General features: G+C 43.7%; 1 protein-coding gene and 1 long non-coding RNA gene across 2 annotated transcripts in view; one reads left to right on the top strand and one right to left on the bottom strand.

The window, feature by feature from the left end:
* LOC147017283 (uncharacterized) lies at nt 1-23,847 on the top strand. Its single transcript, XR_015049425.1, has 3 exons — nt 1-322; nt 437-485; nt 23,735-23,847. It is a non-coding gene; the product is annotated as an uncharacterized LOC147017283 (long non-coding RNA).
* LOC147017282 (uncharacterized) overlaps nt 1-27,146 on the bottom strand; it is a 350,244-nt gene that overhangs the window by 266,082 nt on the left and 57,016 nt on the right. The gene's annotated exons all lie outside the window — the stretch shown is intronic.

The raw sequence follows: 27,146 nt of genomic DNA, 5'->3' as shown, positions 1-27,146 counted from the left end.
GCCAAGAAGTCATGAAAGGAAGGGTACAAGTACCGTCTGTGCTGCTTGTAGACTGGCTGTGAGCACTCAAAATGGGTTCCAATCAAGCAACGATTCACTACGCACGTGGCTCATCACCAACTCCACCAACGTCATCGCTGTAACTCAACCCAAACCACATAAACATCAAGAAGCAGTTCTCTCTCGTAGGTGAACAACATGACTGATGTTACTATGCATGTCCCTGTTTAAGATGTTGCTTGCCTTCTTGAGGTGATTCAATGGATATGATTTTAGTTTTCTTTTCATCGTCCACGCCAGCCTCACCATGTTCAAGAGAAAGGTTGGACGTAAAAAAGCTGTTTTTTTTTTTTTGTTTTTTTTTTTAAATCGGCTTATCGAAGTTACCTTGGTGACAATTTAATCCCCTTTTTATTGCATTTCACCCTTTTATTAGCTCGCCTGTTCGAAGAACAGAGAGCTATCGCGATACCCCCGGCATGAGCGTGAGTGTCAGCATCAGCGTGAAAATGTTAAAATTTTTGGTGCAATTTATTTAGAAGCTTGCCATTCATTTAATATGTGTACTCGGATGCTGATATTTGGCATGGAGGTTCCTTTGGGGTAACATCCAGTAAATAGATCTATTGGTGTGATGAAGTAATTGGTGTAGTAATTGGTGTAGTGAAGTTGAAATAAAAAAATAATTTCAAATGTTTTAAATTTTTGACCTGTTTTGAACTTAACTTTTTTGTAGCACATCAACGTTAAAGTTTTTGGTGCAAGTTATTTTTTAGAAGCTTGCCATTCATTTAATATGTGTACTAGGATGCTGATATTTGGCATGGAGGTTCCTTTGGGGTATATTATTGGTGTAGTGAAGTTGAAATTAACAAATAATTAAAAAAAAAATATTTAAATTTCAACCTAAGATTGTGTCAAAGCTACCCATTGCTCGCCTGTTCATACTAGACGCTTTCCATTCATTTAATATGTGTACTAGTTTACTGATTACAATATACAAATACATATATTGCTTTAAAATTATTTGGATCAGACTTCACTGCAATGCTTTATAAAAAATATTATTCGACTAGCCTTTTAAAAACGATAAATGTATAAACAGGCGAGTATTCGGTGGCTTTGACACCAACTCTCTGGTTCATACTAGCAAGTTGCCCGTGCCCGCACGGGATTATGAACCGGGTTGGGATGGTGGCGGCAGAAATGCAAATGGCGTCTTCTGTCATCGAGCCGCAAGCTGGGAGCAACAATTCGCATTTATTTCCACATCTGATGCATTTTAAATGCTCCAATGGTGGTAAGGTGCTCCATTTGAAACTGTTTGATATATAGAGCTTCTTGATGCCGAAAGGGTCCGTAATAAACATTTGGATTGGTGGCAAAGCCAGTGATCAAATACAAATTAATAGTAGGATCCAGTACAGTATGGTGAACACAACTGGAGAAAAAGCCTCAATCTGAACATCGTCAGTCTACAGTAATTTACAAATGATCTCGATGAAAGAAAGGCTGTACATCATCAACTGAAGACACAAGCAGCTCGATGTAAATCAAGAAACAAGCCTTTAAATGTCCAGGCACTACCAATTTGCTGTAATTTAAGATTGACGAGTTTTACATGAGCAAGTTTGATAATAAGACTCTCAGACGAAAGCTTTAATATGCAACCCATAGAGAGAAGCTATTGGTAACACTTTTCTCCCGTTTATGAAGCTGCATTCTGGAGGTGCTTTTATCCCACTCCTCCCTCGAGGGATTCAAGCAGGTGGTCATGCACCACCATCTGATGTCATCTCTGAGAAGAACTTCAATAATTTTCTTGAAAGTGGTGAAGGTGTTCGAGCTCATTGTCCTCTACAGTTCCACAAAGATTGTGTGTTTGAGATGGAAGGATTTCTGAACAATATGTCTTTCCCACAAGTCACGGAAATAATGGAATTAGCATGACGTGGAACAGAGGATAACATACAATACATGCACTGCAGTCTGTGATCATGACAATCGCCTTATGTGGATGACAAAACATCGCCTTATGAGGACACAGGAAGACAGGGGACTCCAGCAACAGTGGTAGTTGCTTCCTCAACTCGGATAGGAGTCAGGAGAAATCAGTCTTACAGATTTCCTCAAAACTGGCTCAGGGAATACCACTCTAACTTCGAAACATCATTACGAATGAAACAGTGGAAGCCATTTCTGTGTTCTTGCAATTTAGCAAATTCGATGAGAATGCCTAAGAGGTCACAATTATTTTCAACCTTCATGAATGAGACCACAAACTCAAGTAAACAACTGTCTATATCATCGAGATTGAAACCTGAAGAGATGGAGAAATGTGAAACAATTACGTCCTTCAAAGGATATGATGAAGGCACATCCAGTCATGCCATTGCTAAGCACATTCTGAGTTGTGGTGGCTTACGAGTAGTTCTGTCTGGAATGAGCATCCACAGTTATCCCTGAGGAATCTTGTTGGTCAGGAATGTGATGACGGTGGTAATATGTTGGGCTGAATCAATGGAGCAGTAACCATAAAGGTGACTGTAGGAGACAGAGCTACAGCTCACTACTTAATAATAATAATAATAATAGTAATAATAATAATAATAAAAAAATGACTGTTTTTACAGCCATTTTTCCCTGCTGTGCAGAGGTTGGGCTTTTTCTTGAGGCAATGTTTTATGGCCGGATGCCCTTCCTGACGCCAACCCTGGTCGCCTCTTACGACACACAGGGATATGGTACACCTATTCTAACCGGGGCATACACCGGGACCAGTACACTGGTACTCATTTCGCCGACCTCGGAATGATGACATCACTACTTTATAATCATCAGCTGAATCTAGCTGCTACCCCCAGCTGCCAATAAACCAACATCTCAACTATATTTAATGCTTGTGAAGTATTTTTCTGTTCTTTACAAGTTCAATTAACCATCTTGACTTCCTCAAGCAGAACCAAAAGTTGTAATCTGGTCCTGTTTGTGGGCAGTTGAAAAGCATTTTCCCTGCCAGATGAATCCAACAGATTGAGGCATTTACATCCTGGAACCCCCTGTTTCCAAGCATTGTGGAACCCCTTCGGAGCCAATATATATACATATTTTTATGTCATGAACAAACTTTGGTACATCACGGGTGGTGAAGATGGTGGTCAAGTTTCATCAGAACTGTATGTGTAGTTTCTGACAAGAAAGCAAATGGATATTCTGGGGCGAAACCCTTCTTCCCCCATAGGAGACCCCAATTTTTTTATGGTGTGAACAATCTTTGGTACATCACGGGTGATGAATGTGGTGGTCAAGTTTCATCGGAATTGTGTATGTAGTTTCTGAGAGGAGAGAAAATATCTCTTTTGAGGGGCACCCCCCCCAATAGACAACCTGAGACCTCGAATCCCCACCCCCGAAATGCAGCGTCTGGATCCCAGCCTGCTCACTCTCAATTTGTTGCCTTTATATCCTCTGTCACCTCACTCTTCAATGCAGAAAAAAAAAACCAGATCCGATACTATACAGAACCAGAACGGCACTCTTCGACCTCGCAAAGTCAACCAATATGCCTTCATCCACATTATTACATCATTATACATACTCGTATCAAGTTTGAGTTAAATCAATTCAGCTGTTCTCAAGTATCACATTTTTTTTTAACCAGATATGACCTCTGGCCTTTGACTTCTTAATGCCGAAATCTAATCAGTACATCTTTGCATCATAATATATACTTATACCAAGTTTGGTCAAAATCCCATCACTGGTTCACAAGTTAGTGCGGTAACATAATTTTTTCCTTACGAGACCTCTGACCTTTGACCTCTTGGCCCCATCATCTCATCAGTTTATCTTTACATCATTACACATACTTGTACCAAGTTTGACTTCGATCCCTTCAGCCGTTCTTAAGTTATCGTGGAAACGAAAACCTACCACGGGCGCACGGACGGATGGACAGCTGGACAGACAACTCAACAACATAATGCCTCTGGCGACTTAGTGGAGGCATAAAAACAAAAAGCAATCCCTCCTTCTCAATGAGTAGAGCAATCGAACTCCGATAACAGGGGAGGGGTAGAACAAGTGCCTTCAGGAAGGACTGTCTTGCCACATTGTACAAGCAATTAAATGCGACTCAGACAGCATGACAATCCTCGCACCACATATCCAGGACAAACGATGTTGGAAAAAAGCCACTGATGAGAACAGCTGCTGGTGGGTGGCAGTAAGTACATTCTGTCTTAAAAGGGAACGACAAACTATTTTTACAGCGAATATGATATTCGACCAACAGATGTCAACCTGGATGACAAAAATCACTGGGTCAGTACGAAATAAAGAGCAAAGGAGAACATGGATAGCTGTAGAAATAAAATAAATAATAAAATAAAATAGAGATTGTTTGAAACTAGCTTAGTGATGTTATCGTGCCTTTAAATCATACGTTGTCAAACAAAACAAAGTTAACTTAGAAAGTTATAACATCAAATAGGGCATCACGTAGTGGGAGCGTTCCAGATCAGAGGGTAGCCATTGAGTATTTTGTAAAAGTTTCAAGCAGGCACAGATCCAGGAAATTAAAAGTTGTTGAACCAGCGGGTTGCAGGGAGAGGAAAGGAGGGGGGGGGTTGAAGAGCTGCAAAAACATCAGTTGGTCGAGATAATGGTGCATAATGGATCAGGTCAGGCCAGGTATGGGAGCATGCGCCAGAGCAGTGCGTTGCTGCATCCACTTTCTGCTGGTACTCCAGAGGCCTCTGTCTGGCCATTGCCCAGGCAGATGCCTCGCCCATTCCCATCTCCTGGAGATGCGGATCAAACTGCAGCAACCACGAGGTATGTGGTCAGCCCATTGGCCTCCTCCACTCACGAGGCCCCCTCGCTGAGAGAAGCTGGTGAGCAGGATCATCGTCAGGAAAATGAGCCACATGTTCATAAATCCACAGCTGACATTCACGGACTATGCAGGTAACAAATCTCATTTGAGTCTCTCTCATCAACCGCTCGTTGGACACAAAGTCCGAACAGCGATAGCTAAGGATTCTCTGAAGAGACCTGGAACCAAAGGAATTAAGTCTCCGTCTCAGATGCCTGGTCAGAGTCTGAATCTCACATCCATACAGGAAGACTGGAAGCACCAAGAACTTGAAGACTTGGACTTTCGTCCTCCTGCACAGGTAACGACAGCACCACACCCTGTGACCCAGTGAATCCATGACTCCCCAGGCCCGACCCAGACGTCTGTTGACTTCTGGCTCACAGCCAGCAGAAACATGAATATCACTGCCAAGGTAAGTGAATCTCTCCATGACCTCAACATTCTCGCCACAAACAGGTACAGACAGGATAGCAGCATCCAAGATGTCATCGAGAGCCTGGATCATAGTTTTGACCCAGGACACCCGTATTCCCAGCAGCTCCGACTCCTCATTCAGCACCTTGAGGGCCCCCAAAACGATATCCATAGTCTCTGCAAATATGACTGCATCATCTGCAAAATCAAGGTCAGAGATCTTGACATTCCATAATGATGCACCGCAGCTTGAGCTCTCTGACATCTTCCCAATAATCCAGTACAAAAAGTGCTGAAAAGTGTGGGGGCCAGTACACACCCCTGACGAACTCCAATAACAACTGGAAATAAGTCAAAGATGGTACCACCACATCTCACAGCACTCTCAGTAAAAGAGTAGAGTTCAGACATCAGATTGATCAGTTTTGGTGGCACCTCAGTAAGACCAATAATCCTCTTGAGGGAATCCAGAATCACTGAATCGATTGCTTGCAGAGATCAACATAAGCTGCAAGCAGCCCCTGCTGAAACTCTCGTCTGCATTTGGCAAGGACGCAAAGAACGAGGATACGGTCAATCGTTGACCTCTTTGGTGTAAAGCCTGACTAATCTGGGAGGTGGTGCTCAAGCAGATGGTGGCGAACCCTATCAAGAATTATCCGCGCAAAGACCTTGCCCGGCACTGAGAGCAGCGTCACCCCTCGGTAGTTGTTGCAGTCCTGGTGATCACCCTTCCCTTTCCAGAGAGGGACAACAAGGCCCCTCTTCCAGTCAGTTGGGATTATGCCTGTGTTTGAAGCAGATCACAGAACTGCACAGAACGACATGAGTACAGCATTTCCACCAGCCTTGAGAAGTTTAGCATGGATGGCCACAGATACCTGGAGCTTTACCCCATTTGAACTGGTTCACTGCAGCCTGTATTTCCACAAACAATGGTGGATCACAGTTGATTGGAGAGTCAGCAAATGTGATTGGAACACTCGTGACATCCAACTCAACAGCTGGTGGAACAGTCTGATACAGCCGCTCAAAGTAACCAGCCCAGTGGGCCTTCACTTTGGACTCCTCTGTCAAGAGCTCACCACCCTCTGCTCAAACTGCAGAACACCGAGGGACGGACTTGAAGGAACGCAATGCGCGAATTCCCTTGCAAGCAGGATGAGAATCACTTGACCACAGATGATGCGCTACCCCCTCACAGAATCCTCACAACTAGGCCTCCTTGTCCACCACCAGCGCACGTACAGTTTTATACCTCAATGCTCTGAACAGATGAGCTACGTCATTAAGCCTGGCCCTGTGCCTTTGATCAATGGTATCCAGTGTCCCTTGAAAGACAAAATTATTCTTCACTCTGGGGTAAGTTCCAAGACATCCACCGGCAACATCAAGGATAGTTATCTTCAAGGCATGCCACAACTCTTCAGGATTCCCCAAAGTACCCAGATCCTTCCCCCCCTCCCAAATCCCCACTCAGACTGTTCGCAAACTCCCCAGCTACCCTCTCAACCTTGAGCTTGCCAACATCCAGCCAACACTGAGATGGTACCATTCTCCCAGATTTAAGCTGCAACTTCAGAGTTGCTACCACAAGCTTATGGTTGGTATTGAGGAACTAAGCACTTCGGTAGACCCTGTAGTTCTGGATCATCCTCCGGCAACCAGCAATGAGCACATGGTCAATCTCCTTTGCAACATCGCAAGCGTTGGAATAGCAATTTCAGCGATGAGCCTGTGGGTGCTGAAATCATGAACCAGCCATTCTCAGTCCATGACTTCTTGCAAAGTCAAGGAACTTAGTGCTAATCTGGTTCACAGTTCCAGACCCATGGGGGTCAACAGATGTCTCATAACCATCCTTATCAGTTCCAGTCGATGCAATTAAATCTCCCATGACCAGAAGAGTATCTCGCCTGGGGAACTGATCAACCACAGACTCGAGCGTGGCATGGAATGCATTCTTCACGGTGAGATCACTCGCCTCAGTCGGAGCATAAACAGAGACCAGGGAAATGACACCCAAGCAGTGACGTATCCTTAGTCGAGTAATACGCTCCTTGACCAGTGTTACCTCAATTATCATTGGAGTCAGCTTATTGGACAGAGCTACAGCAACTGCTTCGGCATGGTAACCATCAGAGTGACCAGACTAATAGTAGGTGTAACCATCCGCCATGATCTCATCACGATCCACTCTCTGAACCTCAGAGAGTGCTGCAACACCAATGTTCAAACACTTGAGCAAAGATGATAACAGAGACAGGTGATCATCCCCTTTTAGTGATAGAACATTCCAGGCACACATCCGAAGGGACCGCCTCAGGTCAACCCAAGGAGACCACTCTCTGCTGGATGACAAGTTAGCACCACCATGACACACACTTTTGCAATCTGACCCAGGAAGTTTACACAGTGATTTTCCTCCTATCATCAAAAGTGGGGTCCTGAAGGCTTTACCCCGATCCCGTCATCCGGTGAGCTACCCTGTAAAGGGCAGCGACACAGGATGTACTCCCACGGAGTGGGTTGTCATTTTCTTTGCGCTTTTCTTGTGTTTTGCGGAGTGAAGGGTTTTACGGTGGCCGGAGTGCAATACTGCCACCAACCTCCAAAAAAAAGCAACCCAACTGCTGGAGGACGTCCGTAAAAACAGTTGGGCCCGAGATATGGATAGCGGTTGAGTCACAAGGAGCTCCTCCGCCCTTTGACACATTTTGTTTTTACTCCTGCTGGGTGTCCATATCCAAACACCCTCCTCACCAGGAAACCTGGTAGCAGTGTAGTTGCCGCCAACCCGGCCACAAAACAGGTTGGTACAGCTTTACATGGTACCTGCAGCAATTCACAGATCTAATCTTACCTGACAGCATAATAGGGAGGGGGGGCAAGTACATTCTGATTCTTAAAAACCTATCTCCAGTGGAATAATATCCAAAATACCATATCACACTTGATTATTGAAAAGAACATTTCTCCTTTCCAGCACTCAACACTAATTATTTGATAAAGTAAATTTTGGCTCAAAGATGAAGCACAAACGATATATTGCTTTGTTTATACGTTGAGGAATCCAACAAAGTGAATGCATGAAGTTATAATCTCAGCAACACAAAGGTACAGTTGACCACTCTTTGCAGCATCCATGAATGATGAAACACACTTACGATGATCCTCAAATACGTAACATAGAGCCATCACAGTGATAAGTAGGTTAAGCATCATCATGTTGGTTAAAGTTATTTTAGAAAGCCACCAGGAAGACACAGTGAACGAGAAAAAAACTGAAGGTGAGTAATTAGATGTGTGGATGAATAATGAAGTGCAACAATCCTACTTTCAGAGAGAGCAGCTCGATGTGATATAGTTTGCATGAGTTGGTGAAAAAAACTAGCCTTGCCATACTAATTGAGAATGAGTTCCTTATTACAACAAAGAAGACATTCTGAATCGGAAGTTCTGGAACATTAATTACACTTTTAAAATTAATTAGAGTAGGGAAAGCATGAGAGTGACAGTTCAATTCCTCTCACTCCCTTTCCACTCCCTCCCCTCCCCCCTCCCCCCACTGAGCTAACTGCCTGTACAGCTGGGAGAATAGTACTCACTGAGTGTGTTCACTTTTAGGCTCTCTATTCTGTGTTCAAATCTTGACCGAGCTATAAACTATCTCCCTGGTGTTTCGCAGGTCGGGTGATGCATCAATGTGTGTGCTCTCCATCAGAAGGTTGTTAAGCCAGAGGATTCATCTGGCAGCATTGGTCCTTGACAGATATTCAAGATCACAAATGGTCTTTCAAAAAGAGTAAGCGAGCTATCGCCAGCACCATGAACATATTACAAATCCCTGCCACTTTTCGGCCTGGCCAGCCGGTTTGCAAAAGACTTGGGCCCAAAACCTTCCCGATCAACCCCATAAGAAGGTGGAAATAATTGGGGTCATTAAAGTCATAGCATGTCGTTGTGGTAGGTTGAACGAGCCGCCTTACAAAGCCAATAATCTGGGTAAAGCAAGAAACCTTCTGTACGCAGGCATACGCTGGATCTGCCGAGTACCTCGTTATGGCAGCTAGCACACTATGGATTCCTCTTGCAAAAGACAGTGAGATCATGAATATCCATCAGTGAATGTTGGTGGACAAAACACGCAGTGTAACGTCCCGTCCAACAGAGGGCACACTCATTGGTGCCACATCCTACCTGTAGATTCTGAGAATGATGGACGATCAGAATATGATAGAAGATGGCTGATATGCAAGTGCAGGAATCTTGATGCACCTTATCACATGGTCACTGTTGTACAATGAGGTATTGGCAAGCACAGGAAAAATATCTCTATAATACAGGACTTTTGAAATTACGTATGAATGCAAATGAGGCCTTTCACGCATGTGCTGTGTGTGTGTTTTCAGTGAGCACTTCCGCTAGAAGAGACTCTCAACCTACCATTGGCAAGGCGAAATGTGGAAATCAAATATAATTATTTTAAACATAATTTTCAGCATTCAAATGAAGGAGTGGCAATTTCAAAATAGTTAACCATAATTACAATGAAATAGAAGAGATATCCATGGATGAGAGGTGTCAAATTCCTAACATTTCCTGTTAATACAAGAGCTCAAACAAGTTTACAGAATGACAACTGGAGGATTGGGTGAGTATGTGAAAAGGTCAACAGACTACCAAATCCAATTTGTATGCAAAGATGAAAACAGCAAGCCAGAAAAGGTATCCCTAACTCACTGAGCAAAGAAATTCCAGACAGGTGCAAGCAGAAGATGTCACACATGAAACCGAAACAGCAATGCAAACAGCCACAATGATTGCAAAAAAGAGAAAGTATAAAACGAAATATCAAGAGATATACACAGACAACTGGAAAAACGATAAAAGAGCAGGGAGGTATTAAAAAATATATATAGTTGGACAGATTGGGCATAGACATAGACAGAGGAGGCTCATTCGAGTGGCTTTTAGCTAAATTTGGCTTTAGCGAATCCAAAGATCATTTTAGCGAAGTATGGTTACATTGCCATCAGCAGTATTGGAGAAGAAGTTGCAAATGTTTTACGGACGAGGCGCCATCCCATAAGCTCAACTGAACCACTTCCCAGGTGATCTCAAAATGAACAACTGGAAAATAAGAACCACCAGACCATGAAAAAAGTTGAATGAAAAAGCTTCTTAAAAAAACAACTTTATCTTGCCGCTGCGGTGCAGTATGAGGTTGCAACCACAGCCTTTCCTATTTCGGGCTAGATGTTGTGCTACTTCCATCTTAATTTCAGCCTCCATTTAATTTGCTCCTTCTCCAGTTTTGAGCGACCAACTTCGGCCAGAAGGGCCCCCAGCTGGCAGATAAAGGAATGGCCTGTTTATATACAGGATAGCCACAAATATGGAACAAGCAGTCCTGGACCAAGTGGCAGTACTTTCATTCAGGACTCGGTAATAATATCCTCAGGAAATGCTAGAAGTCTTCAGTGACCAGGGCATCAGTGGAGCAAGGGCCACAATATAAGCCGAGAGGAGTAGGTGTAGCTCTTGTGCATTTTGGCCATAGTTTTTTAAGGCTCAAGGAGGAGCACACACACACACACACACACACACACACACACACACACACACACACACACACACACACACACACACACACACACACACACACACACACACACACACACACACACACACACACACACACACACACACACACACACACAGCAGACAAGAGGAATTTACATCAGACAAACACAGCCTTTGACCTTGGGAGAAAAATAACTTTCCAGAACTCTGGGTGCCAAGAGCACCATCTACTGGCAACATTTTCTCTTCGTAGTTAGGAGAGCACAAGGAGAAATGCCCCCAAAAGACACCAACCACAGGGTTTGTCCATGTTCTATCCTCCAAATGCTGAGCACCAAGCGCAGAAGCAGCACGTACCATTATTAAAATATTTGGCATGACTCGGCCAAGGACAGAATTGAACCACCAACCTCCTGGACTCAGAGCAGATACTCCAACTGCAATGCAACCGAGTCTGCTTCAACCTTCTCCTTGGTGGATTGTCATCAAGGAGAAGGTAACTGATCACAAATCCTCCAGCTTTGGGTTAAATAGTGATCAATGGAGGAGAGTTGTGCTCCTTTTAACAATCTTTCCAGAAGAGAATATCTCAATAAAGTAACATAATCTGGTTCTCCAAGTTGAATGTTTGACAATGGGCCAGTAACCCATTATAATTTAAAACAAAATAAAAAAGTTACAGAAATGTGAACTGCAATAGAAGTCAAATGACAAAGCAAAGAAACTAAAAATCCAGAAACCCAATAATGATAGGTAAGAGTCATGCCTTTCCCCTCAGTTTCTCGGTAAGAGATATAATTGATGCCTGGGGAATTGTATTTCAAGCGTCCACGAAAAGCAAATGAGTAATGAATGGGTTACATTTTGAGGGGCACACTATGATTGTAATTAAAAGGACTTATAAAGCAAGAGTCAGTTGCAAATAATTAGACACATATATTTGGTGTGGGTGTGTGTGGCTTAGTCAGTTCAAAGAAACTGTAGAATTCATTATAATAATAGTAAAAACAAGTATGGAGAGATACAGTCCTCAGAAATAAAATAAAATGATTTTAATGTACATTATTCAGAAAGAGCTGAAGCAGACAACTATAATGGCATAAAAAAAGGCAAGACGACAACTTTGAAACAAGAAAACTGACATCAAAGCAGTAAAAGTCAGAGTGAATGGAGTGATAACAAAACAACCACAAGGAATGTTTGAAAGAGATACCAGGACATGTGACAAACTAACCACTATTGGAAGCTAACCGCATTTCAGTAATGATCCCTAAAAGAGTCCTTGAGTAAAGATGCCTTGATGTGGAACACCTGAAAATTTTCTGAGGATGAAGTGTGAAAACATCAAAACCTGGTCATTCAAGCGTAAACCTCAAAAAATGAAGAAAACGAAAAGGATCAACCTTGTACCACCTGCTAATACATTAATATTAAAGGAACCCTGAATGGTGCAAGGGTGGATGCAAGCAAAAAAAGTACCAGATATCCTGAGAAACTACTGAAAACAGTCACATGAAAATGGGGACACTCATCCAAAAGCAGGATTATATTGGAATGGGTCGAATGTAACCTGGAATGGTCAAAGCCATAGAAAAAGGAACACTGTGTTCATGTTTATAAAAAAGGCAACCCTCAGAATACATTTCAGCTTAACAGTGCAGTCGAGCTGTTAACCACAAATATTTTCATGAATGTTACATTTGCCGTTTTGTCATCATCTTGAGCAGATGTATTCCAGAAGAGATTCTGAAGATCAGTATAAAATGTAATCATATGAAAGCAATATGGCATGCCTGAAGATGTGAATGTTGCAAACACATTGGATGCATGTCAGAGAGAAACCTCATGTGACTACATTAAAAAGAAAATATATATATATATATATATATATATATATATATATATATATATATATATATATATATATATATATATATATATTATACAACCAGTCACTTTGCTGACAGGAATATGGAGTGGGGAGGGGAGAGAAAGGAGGGTGGGGAAGGGAAGCGATAGAGGATGATGACAGGAGGGAGGGAAGAGAGGTGGGGGAGGGAAAGAGGAGGGAAAGAGGAGACAGAGGGAGACAGAGGGAGACAGAGGGAGACAGAGGGAGACAGAGGGAGACAGAGGGAGACAGAGGGAGACAGAGGGAGACAGAGGGAGACAGAGGGAGACAGAGGGAGACAGAGGGAGACAGAGGGAGACAGAGGGAGACAGAGGGAGACAGAGGGAGACAGAGGGAGACAGAGGGAGACAGAGGGAGACAGAGGGAGACAGAGGGAGACAGAGGGAGACAGAGGGAGACAGAGGGAGACAGAGGGAGACAGAGGGAGACAGAGGGAGACAGAGGGAGACAGAGGGAGACAGAGGGAGACAGAGGGAGACAGAGGGAGACAGAGGGAGACAGAGGGAGACAGAGGGAGACAGAGGGAGACAGAGGGAGACAGAGGGAGACAGAGGGAGAGAGACAGACAGAGAGAGAGACAGACAGAGAGAGAGAGACAGACAGAGAGAGAGAGACAGACAGAGAGAGAGAGAGAGAGAGAGAGAGAGAGAGAGAGAGAGAGAGAGAGAGAGAGAGAGAGAGAGAGAGAGGACAGTGGAGGGAGAGAGGGGAAGGGCAGGAGGGAGAGAGGAGAGAGGAGAGAGGAGAGAGGAGAGAGGAGAGAGGAGAGAGGAGAGAGGAGAGAGGGAGAGAGAGACTACAAGGAGGGAGAGAGGTGGAGGGAGAGGGGAGGGAGAGAGGGGGAGGGAGAGGGGAGGGAGAGGGGAAAAGGGGAGGAGGGAGAGAGAGCGAGACAGCGAGAGAGCGAAAGCAGGGACAGTGGAGGGAGAGAGGGGAAGGGCAGGAGGGAAAGAGAGAGAGGACAGGGGAGGGCGAGAGGGGAGGGTGAGGGAGAAAGGGGAGGGAGAGAGTGGAGAGAGTTGGGAGAAAGGGGAAGGAGGAGGGAGCAAGGGGGAGTGAGAAGAGAGGAGAGGTGAGGTAAAGGGGAGCCAGGAAGGGGGGAAGAACAAAAGGGGAGGGGATGGGTAGAACGACACCTAACCAAACGTCACTATACACTCTGGGAGGGGAGGATGATGAGGATGGGGGAGAGAGGAGGGGGTAAGTGGGTATGGGAAGGGGTTTGGGAGGAGGTAAATGTGAGTGGAGGGATTTTCGACTTGCGTTTGGTGATGGGACTTGTAGAGCGAGGGGGGAGCGGTAGTACAGAACTGAACGAAATGGGTAAGTTAAAACAGCATGTTAATACAGCATGTGGAAGCCACAGGGAGATGTCCATGGGGGTGGAGAGGAAAGGGGGTAAGCGTGAGGGGAAATGGAGGGAAAGCAGCATGATGGGAAGAGAAGGCAGCATGAGAGAAGAGAATACAGTGTAGTGTGAGGGGAAGGGAAGGGAAGGTAGTGCAAGGGGAGGGGAACACAGGATGAGGGGAGGGAAAGGAAATGGAAAGCAGTGTGAGGGGAAGAGAATACAGTGTGAGGGGAAGGGAAGGGAAGGTAGTGTGAGGGGAAGGGAACACAAGATGAGGGGAGGGAAAGGAAATGGAAAGTAGTGTGAGGGGAAGTGAAGGTGGCATGAGAGGACCCCATCGGAGGGGGGGGGGTGAGCGAGGTGTCCGAGGATGTGTCTGATAAAGGAAATAATTGCGGTATCAGTACCCAGCATTTTTTGCCAAAATAACGCAGAAATCAAGAAAATTACCAAATGGCAAGATCTCAAAAATGAAGTCAAAAGATCCTGTAATCTGAAGAGCATCACAATTGTACCAGTGATAATTTAAGCAATGGGAATGTTAAAGAAAAACCAAATGGAGATCTTAAAAAACCATCCCTGGAAATATTACTACAAATGAACTATAGTTGGAAGCTGTCCAGGGCTCAATGACGATCCTGAAAAGAGCTCTCGGAACAAAACTTTGAGAACAAAAAAAATAAAAAAAACTTCACACCTTGGTCCATGAATCATGATCACTTACTGAAATGGAAGTGGACACTTTCAGACCTGGGAGGACTCTGTTCCATCTTTTGAAACCCACATATGGAGATAACAATCAACGACAACACATACACCAACACTGCAAGCCAAGTACAAGCACAATGTACAAATCAAGTGCAATATACGGTACTACTAAACTATAACAGAACACGACAGTGATTCAGGTACCTCTCTAATCTTCTACTGAAACTCATGAATGCAGTGGAAGTGCATTATAGAGCACAACATGAAAAGTGCTAAAATAAACATCGCAATGTGAGAAAAAATATAACAGGATATGTCGACTAATGCAGCAATATCTTTGTTGAAGTTTGTTGCACATCATTCTCATCAGAGGGACTACTGCATGTCGGCTATGATTTTGTGGAGGCATCACTCAAATAATTCTTAGAATATTCCTCGTGTATGAGTGATGTCATAAGTTGTGTCGTGAACACAAAACGACCTCATACTTTTCCCATAACTTCCAGATGGCTTCTCGTTCCTCATGGGGTAAAATAACCTACAATCATATGGTCAGAAACTGCACTAAATGCATATTCAAAAATAGACGAGTCAGCCCTGTGGGATTTGTCCATTTCTTCGACTCAGGCAACTATCAGTTGATCAAGAGACTGTGTGTGAACTTTTTGACCACCGACACAGCTTCCTAGAATGTTCCAATTTTGTCCAATCAGATATGGGTCTGACCATTGTGCAGTCACCTCCATGCAAATGATATGATCCTAAAGTGCAGAAATGACTGCATGTGCAGGTGTGGATGGATGTTGTCATCAATAAAATTAATTTAGGATCTTGCTGAGGGAGGCCTCCAGGCAGAATTATCTCATCCCTGTATCTAACACCAGTCATTGTACCCCTCCGAATGATGATAAAATCAGTTATTGTGCCACCTTTATACTAGCAACCAGCCCATACCATTACGATCATTGGGATATTTTGGTGAATCCCCCACCAAAACTATATTTTTGCCCAATGACAAAATTGATCGCATCCCTTCGCATCACATCCCAAAACTCTAGCACATCCACGAATGAAGTCTAGGCAATATCTCGATGCATCAGGGAAAATAATATGGTACCAATGGTGATGCTGTGTCAACCATTGCATGTGCTGCTGTCGATGACGCTGTGTTTGAGAGATGCGGAAGAGGTCCTTACACCACAGATGTGAAGCCTGTCTTGACATGTCCGAGTTGAAATTTGATAGGCTCTTTGCAGCTCATTCTGGAGAGATAAAACTGTCAAAAAGAGATTCTTTCTGGCAAGAGTGACAAAATAACAACCTTCACATTGGAATAGAACTCTTGGGTGATTTGAAAGCAATGTCTCTCCGTTAACTGTCTGGTTTGATGGTACATTGTCAGTACCATGGATAAATGAAAACTGTGATGAACAATGTACTGGAAAGCAATGGCAGTCTGAGTCGTCCCTCACTTGAACCATCCCGATGGCATGAGCTAACTCATTTGGTGTTAAATGATGCCTAGCCAGTCCTAAATTTATTTCGACCACATGTGCGACCAGTTAATAGAGAATATTTACATGGATCATGTGGAGACAAGTATGCAGATTCTGGAGGACACATGATTTGCTCATGAATTAACAGGATCGCTTGGTTCATGTGATGATATTTGTAACATTGCATGCTTCACGTCCAATTTCTCTATTGAGTTTATTTCCTCAACAGCCATGACTTGTCTGCACAAGATTAATAAATTGTCGAACATTGAAATCCATTGCAGGATTTATTTCACACTTCAAAAGTGTTGCTTAACTTTTGTGTGAGGAGTATGGATGAATTATTTGCACAGGGTTTTGAAAATATTCCAATGCATTAAAAAAAAATCTTCAAGAAGAATCATTGGAAAGTAAATTCAATATCCCAAATGCAACCAGTACAATAGAGTAGTCGGCCGCTGTTATTTGCGGGGAATACGTTCCTGAAAAATGCCGTGAAAGTCGGGGTCCACGAATGTCAGGGCATTGTTTAAAAAAAAATTACATATATGTTGTTTTTTTTTAGCATGTACTATGTTCGTGGAAGAGCAATGACAAAACAAAAAAACGGACACAACATAACAAAGGGAACAGCAGGAGAAATGGGAAACACTGACAGCAGGGTGGAGGGAGAAAGTCGACTGAGATGGGAAAACAAGGGATGCAGGTAATGATGAGGGGTAAAGGAGAACATAAAGGTCGGATAATATGGATACATATAAAAAATTGTGTTTGACCAGTTTTTGATTTTTTCAAGGTCTGAACAGATGGAAGAGGCTGCTGCCTGTTTGTCAGAAGGATGAGAGATGTCACGGCAGGGAGTGAAGTCATCAACAAAGAGATAAAGAGGATTTCCCAGTCAGTGAGATCACTGATGAAGACCAGGAATAATATGGGGCCGAGAATACTGCCTTGAGGTACTCCAGCCTTGACAGGGAGAGGAGATGAAAGAGTTCCGTTGAGAGCCACATGTTGTCTACGAGAGGGGAGGAAGTCAGTAATCCAAGAGTGGAGTTGGCCTTGGATTCCAAAAAGCAGACAGTTTGGAGAGCGAGGCAGGATGCCAGACTGTATCAGAAGCTCGAGATATGTCCCGAGAGATGGCCCTGATCTCAAGTCTGATATTGAAGGCCTCCACCATTGTTGGGAGAGTAGAAGCAGCATGTCCAAGGTGGAATGACCAGGTCTGAATCTGAATTGATGATCTGAGATGAGGCTGTTGGAGAATACGAATGATATTATGTCAACTGCGATATGATGGATTCCATAACCTTACTGATGATTGGAATACAGTAAGCTAATTGGGCTGTAGTTAAGGGATCCATTTTTGCACCTTTCTTATGCAATGCTGTGATGTTGGCAATAGAAGACCAGTCCTGAAATGTAAAAAAACAACCAAAACAAAAAACCACGAATACGTGAAGCGCGAATGTCGAAGCAGGTTACACTTTATGACCCGCGAATACACCGGGTTCATGAATAGCGAATCCGCAAGTAGTTGAGTCCGACAGTATATACTCAAGAAATAGATGACTTGAAATGAAATTGCATTGAATATTCAAGCTGACATTAACTCTGGCACCAACAAGGTTTGCATCAGTATTAATACAACACTAACACGAAGACTAACGACTTTACTAGCCCAGGCAGTAGCCCTTGCCGTAACATCAACACTATGGCTAATTATCAGCACAAATGTATCATCAATCTCAGAGTGAAAGCCTTCACTAACTGCAGCAGTAATAACCATAACTGACTGAAATAACCCAAATCGTAATTGCATGTCATCACCTTATTCAGTATCACTACAGTAACCAATGTGTTCATTGAGCATGTTGTCATTTATCAAATCCATGCTTGGCACTAAAATTTTCATTGAAGTTGAAAAAGCGAGTACCGAAGAGATGTCACGTCAAACTACCTTCCCATCTTCTGGACATACAATAAAATACTGACACTCCAAAAATGTCCATCTACTGACCTACATTCAGCTGATTATTTCAGCAAATTCCACACTGCTGCAAGCCTCGACTCGAAAGAGCAATCAGAGATTGCAGACCCTTGCTTGTTTTGTGTGTTTTTATAGTATGTACTTTAAAGTATGGGGGGTGGTACCATCTCTAACAATTTTTAAAGTTGTTACTGGAGTTCATCAGGGCTGTGTACTGGCCCCCACACTTTTCAGCACTGGGGAGGATGTCGGAGAGATCAAGCTGTGGTGCATCATTTGGGAATGTCAAGATCTCTGACCTTTATTTCGCACATGATGCAGTCATCTTTACGGAGATTCTATATGTCCTTTTGGGGGCCCTCAAGGTGCTGAATGAGGAGTCGGAGCCACTGGGATTACGGGTTTCCTGGTTCAAAACTAAGATCCAGGCTTTCAATGACATCTTGGATGTTGCTATCCTGACTGTACCTGTTTGTGGTGAGAATGTTGAGGTCGCAGAGAGATTCACTTACCTTGGCAGTGATATTCATGTCTCTGCCTGCTGTGAGCCAGAGGTCAACATACGTCTGGGTCAGGCCTGGGGAGTCATGGGGTGTGACGCTGCCGGTACCCGTGCAGGACGACGAAAGTCCGAGTCTTCAGGTCCTTGGTGCTTCCAGTCTTGCTCTATGGAGGTGAGACTTGGACTCTGACCAGGGATCTGAGATGGAGACTTTATTCCTTTGGTACCAGATCTCTTCGGAGAATACTTGGCTATCGCTGGTCGGACTTTGTGTCTGACGAGTGGTTGCTGAGAGACTCAAATGAGATTTGTTACCTGCATAGTCCGTGAGCGTCAGCAGCGGCTGTAAGGACACGTGGCTCGTTTTCCTGACGCTGATCCTGCTCACCAGATTCTCTTAACGAGGGAGTCTCGTGAGTGGAGGAGGCCAATGGGCCGACCACGTGCCTCGTGGTTGCAGCAGGTTGATCGGCATTTCGAGGAGATGGGGATGGGCCAGGCATCTGCCTGGGGGATGGCCAGCCAGAGGCCCCTGGAGTGGAAAGTGGACGCAGCAACGCGCTGCTCTGGTGCATGCTCCATTGCTCCCATACCTGATTTGACTTTCAAGACATCCTCACATTAAAATTGTACATACTTTAAAGAAGTACTCAGCTGAAAAATGATAAAGTGTGATACCGGCTACCACCAGGTGGCCTTTGTGGTCTACATCAGCACTTTATGTGTGAACAGACAGAAAGATAAACAGACAAGAAAAACGTCGTGTAAAGCACAGTACTTGCAAAATCCATAAAACAAATTTGGCCATAAAAATAATTGGTGGTTGAATTCAGTGACCTCATCTGAAAATACTATTCAAAGTTCAAGTCAATCGGATGAAAATTGACAATTTTAGAAATCAGGCCTACGTTGACCTCGCAAACTTTTGTCGCTTGACCATAGCTTGACTGTTGCCTACAATCTGAAAAAGTTTCAGACTGATTGGCTGAGCGGTTTGGGCTGTAAGCGAGCAGACAGACGCACAAACGGAACAGAACAGATTACCATACTTGGCAAAAACAAGGTTTTTGGGTTGGCCAGCATGCTGGGTTGGCCAGCAAAAACAAGGTTTTGCCAAGTAATAACGCACGTGACCAACGAATAGTATACTTCAAAAATCTTTGATCTTTTACAAGTAACAAACAGACGCAAATGCAATACCCTCTCCTCTGACGAAAGTAGTTGTGGGATGACAGCAATATGGTGATTCTAGATCAATGGACAAAGTAAATAAGTTTGGCACAGGACTCCATTGTAGATATACTCTGTCAGAGGAGTCAATCAGCATAACTTTTGCAGGTAAATATTTTTCATGTTTTTTGCGACAAATTTGGTTTGTATGTCCATCGCCATCACGCGTTCTTGGAATCTCAGGGCGGAGCACAGACTCCAATATACAGTAAAGAAACAAAAGCAAATCGTCATGCATATTAACTGCTGTACATACAAACGATAGAAGTGACAGCTCCAACTGATATATATATATATATATATATATATATATATATATATATATATATATATATATATATATATATCGATAAAGTAACACGTAAATATGTTCCAGTCTAATCAAAATGGTTGATTTGAATTGCGTGAATAGTCTACAGCAGACGTGAGTCAAATTGCTGAATACGATGTGGCAGATGTTCAAATTAATGAGAGTCGACTGTACCACATTGCAGTGCTCTCCTTGTGACATCTGTTTATTACTCATATCTTGTTCATACAGTTACACTCCTTATCCAAAATGGCCTGTAATCATCCAGTGCTCAAAGTGGTCACTTTGGCAACTTATCATGGTCATCATCTCCAATGTTACTTATCATTGGTGTGGTTACATGAGGAAATGCAATAATAATCACAATTTTAATAGGAAATAGATCATCGGTTTATTGAGGGAAGTCACTGAACCAGAGAGCGAGACTAGTGTTTCGGATAACTGCTCCCAAGACTCTCTGAGAATGCAAGATTGTTAGGGGTCTCCCAGGGAAACGCATTGGATGAACAGTAAAGGCGTAATACCTTAGGGTGGTGAGCAAGCAGTGTTATTGTACTTTTAGGATCACAAAACCGTTCACATCAATCAAGGCCTTGGCAGTCAGTGGTATACAAAAGCACAGAATGCGTCGTAAATAAGGGATGTAAAAGATCTTTGGTTTGTGGGGTTCAGTGGTCATGTTACATCAATGCAAGTTTGGAGTTTCCCCAAGTTTGCTCATTAAGTTACAAATCACTTAACCCCAACCAGAGAACAATGGTACAGTCATTAGTACATATTTTACAGCCCCAATTATTCCCATCTTCTTGTGGGGTTGGCCAGGAAACGTATTCAGCCCAAGCGTTTCACGAACCGGCCGGACAGGCCTGACGTTCAACTGAAGGTAGCAGGAAATTATCATTTAAGAGTGCCAGTGATAGCTCGCCTACTCTGTGATAAAGACACCATGAGATCTTTAACAGCCACAGAATAATGCCAAGACGGGACATCAAGCTTAACATATCCATCCGAGGGATGGCACACCTTGTGAATACAACGCACTACCTAAGAAGCACCAACTACCCAATTTATAGTCAGGTCCACAGAATCGAACCCAGACCACGCAGCTCAAAGGGTAAGTTGTGCTGTCTCTACACCATCATGTCTGATGAACAATTGCAGTCACAACAGCTTGATAATACACACAAAATCATTTAATTTAAATCTTAAATACCATACTACTGTACATTTATTACCCTCACCGAAGGAGAGGGTATTGTGTTGGGGTCTGTTTGTCTGTCTGTCTGTTTGTTACTTGGTGAAAAAAATTTGAATTTTTTTTTTTTTGCCAAGTGTGTTGGTTTGTCGCGTTTGTCTCTGTCTGTCACACAATTTTTGGCCACAATTTTCAAGCAATCGTTTTGAATTTTTTTTGTGTTTGTAGTTGACTGGTGAAGGATAGCAATGCTAAATTTTGGTGAAGATCCAAGTCTAGATCTGGATCTGAGAATTTTTTTAAGTGATTCCTCACCATTGAGAGATGGGGCCAAAAACGATATGTAGCACAATATCGCAAAAGGTTATGGACGGATTCACACGAAACTTGGTGGACAGGTTGGGAGTGCCACTCGGAAGAATTGGTTCAATTTTAGTGAAGATCCGAATGTAGATCTGGATACAAGAATTGTTTAATTTTTAACTGATTCTTCACCATTGACAGATGGGGCTAAAAATGATATTGCATGATATCTCAAAAAGTTGTGGACGGATTCGGATGAAGCTTGGTGGACAGGATGGGTGTGTGACAAGGACAAATAGATACTATTTTGGTGAAGATCTGAATCCAGATCCGGATTCAAGAATTTTTCAGGTGATTCTTCACCATTGAGAGATGGGGCCAAAAACTCTGTATAGCATGCTGTCTCTAAAAGTTGTGGATGACTTGTGACAAAAACAAGATGGAAGAGTTGGTTATGTGACAAGAACAAGCTGATTCGATTTTGGTTAAGATCCGGATTCAGATGTGACCTATCAGTGGGATACAAAATTTAAACTGTTCAGCCTGGCGGAGGTATGTTTTCTCGGGAGTGCCGTTCCGTTTCACCAAATTGTCACTCGCCGAGTGATTTTTCATTTGTTTGTCTGTCTATCTGTTTGTCCGCACAGAAGTTTCGTTATTTTCTCCACAACCGCTTGTCGGATTGAGACAAAATTTTCACCATTGGTGCGACTACTCATGTAGAATGTTTTAATATTTATGACGTCATGGGTCATGTGATGTGGCAGCCATGTTGGAAAAACGAAAAACAAAAACAAAAAAAAAACTTTGGACATCTATCTCTGAAACTGCAACAAGGAAAAAATTGAAACTTTGCACATGGCAAGTACTCCTCATGGGGCATGTATGATTTTTTTTATAACATCATAGGTGCCTTGTTATGACATCATAATTGCATTATGTAGAATGCTACGTCTGATCAGTCTGGAAATTTTTGAGGGTCATCTAGGGATAAAATGATCCACAGAAAAAAAATTGATGACATCATTGGTCACATGATTCGGCAGCCATATTGTCAAAAAAAAAACCTTCAAAAATCTTCTTCTCTGAAGTGGCTGAACAGATCGAAGCGAAACTTTACCCGTATGACCGCCTATTTATGAGGAACAACAGGTTCACACATATGAGACCATCGGTCAAATGGTTTGGCAGCCATATTGTATTAAAGAAAAATATTAAATAATGTTTTCTCTGGAACCGGCTAATCAATCAACGTGAAACTTCACTTTTATGATCTAGGAGTAATGGGGGAAAAATGTTTGAAATTGACTTGATTGGATGCATGGTCTGTTCGCCAGGATTATTTAATTTTTTGATATGGGTTCTTTTTGATTTTTTTTTTCTTGAATGAGGCTCACTTGGCTGTGCCTGGATGGGTTTGAGGGTACAGGAGTAACAGCTGAAATGCAAATCTTATCCAGGTTCTTCCTTATGACTTCATCTTTGCTTTTTGCTTGTTCGGGTTCCATCTGATTACTCCAACGCAGGACTGTACCGATTTGGTCTTCCATTTGATTTGAATCGAATTGATTTTAATCCCATTCTAAATTCAATTGAGTAATGAATAATAATAAAGAAAACGTCATGGATCAGGGTCAGGTGTCTGATCAATGCAAGACGTCTTGGTACCCATTCATCACTACCAGCAGTTATAAAGTGGCAGTTCTAATTATCTCTCTTAATAATTACGTAACACACCAGTACACAAGCGCCACACAAAACAAGTGCTGTTGAGGGTCTGCAATCTGCTCTTTTTCTTGTTAATTATGTGTTCACTATATATGCACCACTCCCTCCTCCTCCTCCTCCTCCTCATCAGTGTGCAGCACACAGCTGCAAGTAGAATCATTGGCTGAGGGAACGGCTGTACCGCTGCTGCAATGCCCGTTACCAGGACCCTGGGACTCATTTTGCCGACCTCAGAAAGATGACAGGCTGAGTCAACCATGACCTGGTGTTAATTCAACGGTACTGCAAGGACTTGAACTCAAGATCTGAAGATCTTAAGCCAGCCACCGAACCGTTAAGCCAACACCAGGCTTCCACCACTCCCAATAAACCTCCATGGACACTACCCCCCTTCTTCCCCCCGACCCTCCCAACACAACTACAGTTTTCATCTCTTTAAATATATCAATAAATCAATAAATAACCGCTCTCCCCATTTTCCATCCCACCTCTCCCGCTGGATCTGCAGTTATTACAGTTTATTGATGCACATTTACTGTGTGTAATGTACAGTTCTATGTTGGAGAATAACCTATCCATATTGGCTTTTGTATTCTTACCCTGGAGGCATATTGCATTTCAGGTTCATACTGGCTTGAGGCTTGAGTTAAAAAAAAACATCAAATCCGGTTAAACATAACAAGCCAGTTCAATAAATAAATAACTGGGTCATTTGAAAACGTTATCTTTTAACGGGAAGGCTGTTTGCCTTTCAGGCTTTCCGAACACACTCAGTGAAGGGTAAAGTGCAGCAAAGTCGTGGACAGTACTCGTTCAGTTCACCACTGGTGCACTGCCGGACAGCATGGCAGCACATCGGGACACACGTGGAGTGCACGGTCCTCCAGCGTCCAACCAGGGAGCTTGGAGCGAACAGTGTGCCGAGGACATGTCATTGCAACAAACGAACATAATTCGATAAAGCTTTTATTTCCCTTTCAAAGTTACGCAGACAGCACGAACGCTACGAATGACACACAGTGACACACACACACACACACACACACACACACACACACACACACACACACACACACACACACACACACACACACACACACACACACACACACACACACACACACACACACACACACACTATATATAGGCCTTGCTCATGGACAGAACGGGCCACGTGGTGGTGAAAACCGCAGTGACCGCGACAGGCGCGTGGAGACTGCACGCTGTGAAGCACCCCAGGGGTGGATCCTGCGTTTTAGATGGGAGTTGGGGGGTAGGAGGGAGGTTAGGGGTCGTATGCACAGTTTGCTCTTTGCTCTCTGTGTGTGCAGGTGGGGGAGTTATATAATAAATCTGTATGCGAGGGATTTGGGGTTCTGAACTAAGAAATTTAAAATTGGAAATGCTGATAGGAGAAAGAAGGGAGAGTAGGGGAGTGTGGAAGGAATGGAGAGAGGGAGGGTAGGGGAGTGTGAATTAAACGAGTGGAGAGAGGGAGAGTAGGGGAGTGTTGGAGGAATTCAGAAAGGAGGGTAGAGGAGTATTGGAGGAGTGGAGAGAGGGAGGGTAGTGGAGTGTTGGAGAAGTTCAGAGAGAAAGGAGGGTAGAGGCGTGTGGAAGGAGTGGAGAGAGGGAGGGCAGGGGAAAGTTGGAGGAATTCAGAGATGAGGGTAGAGGAGTGTTGTTGGAGTTCAGAGAGAAGGAATCGTAGTTTATGCCTGGTGTTGGATTAATGGTTCGGGTGGCTGGTTTGGGATCCTGGTATCCTGAATTCAAATCTTGCTCAGCTGTTTAATTAATACCAAGTGGAGTTGATTCAGCCTGTCATCCTTCTGAGGTCGGTAAAGTGAGTACCTGCATGCTGGGTTGATTGAGCCATTCGAGTGTCCTGCATCTGAGTGATGACCCATCCAGGATTGTGCCCAAAAGTGCAGGGGATTGCTTTGGCAGCACTGACACTCTGTGCAGAGTATGGTCCCAATGGATGGATGGAATAGTAGTTTGGGAATAGAGACAAGGGAAGGAAAGGGATATTTATAGAGCACAGGGAGAGTGGGGTAGGTCAAATAAATCCATCATTTTTGCACACGTCATAAATGCATGACCCCTTGGTCATCATCATCCTGGGATAGCAAAGTTGGTGTGTCCCTCAAGTTTACTAAACCAAGGGGACACTTAAGGGTAGAGGTCAAATATTGCTCAAGCACTCCTCAAGTGATCCTTCAACCCAAGGTGTCCTTGTGGATCATTCATGGGCGTTCGTCACCTGTCGTCACCACACCTGGCGCCATTCATCAATGTTCGACCATGCAGTGGGCACCCTCAGTGGTTACGTAAAACGCCGATGCTTTGTATTTATAGCAACCATGAGACCTCGACACATCCGCTCCTCTTCTTTTCATAAACACGGGAGCGTGAACCCTGTTCCATGTATCTGGCTCTTATCTCTGCAGCTCCTTCTGCCCTCTTTCCCACGTGGGTATTTGTGGTCCATCAGCAATGATGTGCCCTGCATCGTGCCAGGGGTTCTGCACTTGGCAGATAGGCGGTGATCCATGAACAAACTGACATTCGCAACTGTCGATCAATCATCCGGTATGGCAACGCACTGCGGGGTCCAGGGATCATCCATGATCCACCATGGTGTTGACTTTCAGTTGAGCGATCGCTCGAAGACCAACCGCTTCAAGTCCAACTCATGTAGCCTCTTCTCACACGGGTGTAGGAATTCGTTGCATACGTACAGGTACAGTTATACCGTGCGCGTTCCCGAACTCACCTTTGTATCTGCCCAGCACGTCCTCATAGGCCTGCACGAACTCCTGCTCATCTATCGTGGCCTCAAACGCCGTGTCGCGAACCACAGGCGGTGGCGAAGAGGACCCCATAGCCGCCGAGCGGTGCTGTCAGTGCTAGTGCGAGAGGCACTGCCCACGGGCTTGTCGCACCACCCTGGATGCCCGCCCAGGATCCCAGATGGAATGCGAGGGCGGGAACTCCTCACTCCCGCCGCATGGTCGGCAGGACAACCCACGTCTCTCCTTGCGCAAGCCGCTTCTTTAGACATTTCTAACTTTTCCAGTAAATGTTTTTTTGTGTTTTCAGAAGCCTGTTGTTTATGGAGTGCTTTGCCAAGTCTTTATTTCCCATGTACAGTACTGACCATTTTGTCCTGAATGCAGAAACAGCAGGTGGGGTTTGTAAGACCATGTATTTTGGCCTCAGGGCCAAGGTGTTTGTGAATTGTATGAACATGCTTTACCAGGTACTGTGGTGTTTACCAGACTAAAGTTTACCAGAACATGCTTTACCAAGCTAAAGTCCTTGTCTTTAGGTTTGTCATAATAATTGGATTTTGAAAAGTCATTTTCCCAAATTATAATATGCTCGATGTCTCTTATCCATTCCTTGATGGGCTGCCAATGGTTCTTACTTCATGTTACCTCCACTCTAGTTCAAAATGCTGCCACTTGCAATGGTAAGCCTTCTGCTACTATGTCCATATTACCTTTACTATTACCATATTACCTTTGCATTGAGCA

This window comes from Eptatretus burgeri, chromosome 11 (genome assembly GCF_056783735.1).
Source record: "Eptatretus burgeri isolate ZD-2024b chromosome 11, Ebu_testis_v1, whole genome shotgun sequence".
Classification (NCBI taxonomy): Eukaryota; Metazoa; Chordata; class Myxini; order Myxiniformes; family Myxinidae; genus Eptatretus; species Eptatretus burgeri.
The sequence above is the reverse complement of the archived record's forward strand: the minus strand, read 5'-3'. Positions and strand labels throughout refer to the sequence as shown.